Source organism: Bidens hawaiensis, unplaced genomic scaffold (assembly GCF_021521415.1).
Source record: "Bidens hawaiensis isolate Kalapana, Puna unplaced genomic scaffold, B.hawaiensis_p1.1 tig00019830_1, whole genome shotgun sequence".
NCBI classification, from domain to species: Eukaryota; Viridiplantae; Streptophyta; class Magnoliopsida; order Asterales; family Asteraceae; genus Bidens; species Bidens hawaiensis.
The window spans coordinates 190,477-195,139 of NW_027493018.1; the positions used below are offsets into that span (position 1 = coordinate 190,477).

The window sequence follows — 4,663 nt, forward strand, 5'->3', positions numbered from 1 at the left end:
GTTCGCCTCAAGGTTCTTCTTCAATGAAGCATCTGAAGTCTGATTTGCATAATCATTTTGGTGACGATTATATAAATGATGCTTGTATTTGTTGTATTGAGAATGAGCTCTTTTTCAAAGTTGCGATTGAAGATATTTTTCAAAACATGAAAATACGTAAGAAAAAAATTATAATATGCAATATCTTTATATTTGATGACTTTGTATTTTATTGAATGCTAACGATATATTTTGTTATGATGCTGATATTACATTTTACTTATCTAATTGAATGATTAACCCGACCCAACAGATTCGGGCACGAAAACTTTGACACCGGAAAAAAATAATCAAGCATTGAAATTTCCGAACCCATAGGAAAAAGTTTATGGCTCCGCCACTAGTGGACCGTCTAAATGAACAAATGATTAATATAGTTAAATATGAAAGGAAACTATTCTAATTAGAGTTTGATCTATTGAATAAGGCATAACTCCATGACGTTTTAAAAAGAAAAAGTTGGATCAGGTTTCGCTTATTGATATTAGTCAACTGAACCAACTGGGTTTTTATTTTTATTTTATATGACGTCCAGAGTAATCGGTTCTACCTTTTTTTTAAACTCTGCATTACCAAGAAAGTAAAGCTTGACTTAACACCCAACAAAAGTTAAATTTGAGTATACTAATCAATATTGGCCATAAAAATATGTATTATGTAGTTCCATATAATCCCAAATTCCAAAATTACGATTGGCGGCACATAATTTCCACATATTGACCATAATGACAACAAAGTTGCCACCAAGGTGGATAGTATTTGACGGATGATGACGGGTAGAAACCACCGTTGACCGAGAGACCAAGTCAACACAGGTAAGAAACTCAACTTTTATCAAGAAAGTCAATGATGATGGAAAATTGAGTTGACACCAAATAAGTCAACTTTGACTAAACTAAACAATTTGGCCATGACCATCTATATTTCCATAACATCCGAAATTACCATTAACCATCTTTACTTCCGTAATATCCTGATATTTTCCATTCTGCCCCTAGCTTCCCAATACCTCAATAATATTCCTAGAATCTTCTCTCCAACAAATTACCAATAACCAAAGTCTTAGTAGTGAAAATTAAAAAGCTAACTCAAAAGATTCAGACTTTGGGATTTTGTGTCAGTTCAAGGATTAGGAAAAGTCAGAAACCCCACCAACCAGAAGTCCATGTGCAAGCCGAATAAATTAAACAATCATTTAAAAAACCATATTTAATTTTTTAAATTATAAATGCACAAAGATAGACTAACACATACCACCATCTAATGATTTGCAGCCAAAGAAACTAATGTGTTATTTGTTTTGTTACAATTATGTTTATTTTTCTGACTGTGAGCCTAAAGAAGCATATTATAATATTAATACACTAATTTATTCATATATATTTATATAATAAATAACATCATGTATAAAATGATAAAATTAAAAAAATAATATACTTCATAATAAATAACACCATATATTTGCATAATAATAACACCAGCTTTGTTAAAATTTGATCCAAACCAAAACCAGTTCTAACCCGAACCTGTTTGGATAAAAAAAAATACTTGTTCATGTACTCCCAACTTGTAAAACCAATAGCTTTTTAAAACAATCATACATTGTATTTCTTTCAACCACCATTGAGACATTTTATAAACACGTTAGATGCACAACTAAAATATCACATTATATTATACAAACAAAGAAGATTAAACTATTTAAGATACTTTTTAGATCAATTTTATATAATCAACACAAATAAGCAATACCAAACATGGTTGGTTTACATGAAGACAGATTTCAATTGCTACAAAACACTTTTTAAGGTGGCAGCCATCTTAACTCTTAGATATGGTATAAATACATCAACTCACAAGTCAATGCAGAAGATGAAATCATGACCTTACTTTGGCGAGTCGGGCCCTTATTTTTCTTCCAACTCTTCCTCATCATCGACACCCTCATCCTACATTTTCACATCAATGATTAATTCTCTATAAAAGATTACATTAGGATATAATAAGACCGAGAAAAGTGTCTGGAAGAGTACCTATTCAGTTGCTTGTGCAGGTTGTTTCAACCGCTCTTTCCGCAGCAGTCTCGCCAGCTATTGCAGTTAAGACCTTATCAACCTTTTCTTCGATCTCATCTTCTATGTCATCTGAATCTAGTGCTGAGTCAACTGCATCATTCACAATCTCTTCAATAATGCCCACCTGCAAAAATAAAACATAATAGGATTCAATTTCCCAAATCATAAACAATGAAACGACTTGATCTAATAATTGTTTAGCCTATAATCTAAATGTCAGTTCTAAGATTTCAATCGGTTTACCTATGATATGAACGGACAGATTTTATTCAAAAATTAAAATGTTTGTAACAATATTGTTGTTTTTGTAATCAAAGTTAACAATCAGTTATTCAGAAACCATAATTAATAAACTTCATAATTGTCACAGTTTCACAAACCTCGAGCTACAGTTTGTTTTTTTTGCATGCTTGACAAGACTCAAGTAACCAGAATGAAGTTCATACACGATTTTGTTCAAATCTGTTGAGAACTGTATGTATACAAAATGAATAAATGTAGTTAGATATTTGTTTTTTGGTTTGTTTATAAACCACATTCGAATTGGTTACTCGTTTTAAAAATCCAAATTCGATTCAAACCAAATAACAATAATGATTATTTAAGTTTTGTCATTTGGCACTATCATATTTAACCAATCCAATTCAAAAACAAATAATGGTAAAAAGTAAAAATATATGTTACTTGGTCTAAACTGAAAAATTCTAACCGAGTTGAATTCGAACCTAGATTCCGATTCATTTTGGAACTATATGAACTCGGTTCAGTTTCGGTTTGATCAAGAAAAATCTTTAAAAAAAGTGACAAATGTGCAGTTATGACTTTAATTAACATATTTTTTTCAAATATTTGTACTTTCAATTTGCAGTAGACTCTTGAACTATTGAAAATTAGGGGTGCGCATAATTAGGGCCGGACCGAAAAACCCGAGAACCCGGACCGAAAAAGACCGAAACCCGGACCTGCATTACAACCTTCGGTCTTTCATCAGGTCGGGTATCGGGCCAAGACCCGGGTTAACCGAATATTTCTAGACCGACCCGAATGTGTAATCAATGTCAGGGGTTCTGGGACTGTAGGTGCGGTTTTACACCAATGGCTTCATATTTTCAGCTTACAGAGACAGGGGTAGTGACATGATGAACAATCCTATGTTCCATGGCCGCCGGAGAAGCTATTGAACTCATGGTTGCCGGATAATATTGGTACTTGTGTGAGAGAAATAAGTGGTAAAGAAAGAAAGACAAACCATAAAATGTTGTCCGTATTCAAAAGGGTTTTAACTTAAAAAAGCAAATTACAATTAGCTTTGGAAATGGAACGATGCATGCATAAAAAATAATTATAATAATAGATTACACTTGCTTTGCTCAAGAAATGAACTAAAAATTTTAAACTATTATTATAATAATACATTATATTAACTTTGGAAATCCAAAAGATGTGGTGCATTGAGAGTCTCAAGGAAAGGTCATAGACTAATAGGTTTTATAAAAAAATTAAATTTTATTTGTTTTCATGCCCAATTTATTTCTTTTATATGAATTTTATTTATCATTTATCTCTCTTCATACCCTTTTAGCTTTAATATCTTGAAAAGAGGAAAACGACAGGCTCAAGTACCAACAATCCCACTACCTCCCTTTCTCCTACCTCCAAACTGAAAATTGGCTTGAAGCTGATTTCCACTCATTTGCAAAGATCCTTCAACGTGCAGCGTAAACTATCAATTAGATTAATGATTAAATCGGTCTCGGTCTTTTCTCATTACCCGGATTACAAAGACCGATGTTACCCATACCCGAAGTTAGTACAGTGGGCTGGTTTTCGGTTCTTATATTTGTGATTTCCCGGGTTTCGGTCCGGGTCGGGTATATCCCGGTTCGGGTCGGTCCGACCCAAATGAACACCCCTATTGAAAATTGCCAACACTACCATTGCACCAAAACATAGACCATAAACCCCTTTCACAACAACTTTGACCCGTTTACAATTTAATTGAACGGACATGTTAATTAAAATTTGCAGTCAACACTCAACACAAACCAAACTTAGAGACGTCAATTTATATGTATTCCATTAATACCCTGTGGCAAATCAAACACAATCACCATTAATTCGACATCACTCCTCGGCTTTAGGGACGAAAACGCATCGGAGCGCCTCTCGCTTTTAAACCAAGTGCTCAAGTTTACGATTATATGCAAAGGAATTTAACTTAGGGCTCCATTGTACCAAAACTATTGGTCTAGCATACTCATATATAACATTATAAACAATAAGTAAATTAATAAAAAAAAGAAACTTTGATTATTGTTTGAATAATCATTATACGCGCTATACATCTATTGAACAATATGCCCACTAATGAACTTATCCATCTCTTTCTCCCTTACCCATGGAATGAATTTTCACTTAGTTTTGCTTAATATGCGATCGTTACCACCTAGAAATCATCAGACTTAGGCTATGTGATATGCATCTGCCATTTATATTCACTTTCTTGATACTTTTAGAATACAATTGGTTTCCATGCAGTTTATTTTTTT

General features: G+C 32.9%; 1 long non-coding RNA gene across 1 annotated transcript; it reads right to left on the reverse strand.

The window, feature by feature from the left end:
- Nucleotides 1-1,857: 1,857 nt before the first annotated feature.
- On the reverse strand, nucleotides 1,858-4,309 carry LOC143559428 (uncharacterized). The gene is made up of 3 exons (XR_013139940.1): nucleotides 4,226-4,309; nucleotides 2,073-2,105; nucleotides 1,858-1,988 (listed from the first exon to the last, which is right to left on the reverse strand). It is a non-coding gene; the product is annotated as an uncharacterized LOC143559428 (long non-coding RNA).
- Nucleotides 4,310-4,663: the final 354 nt, after the last annotated feature.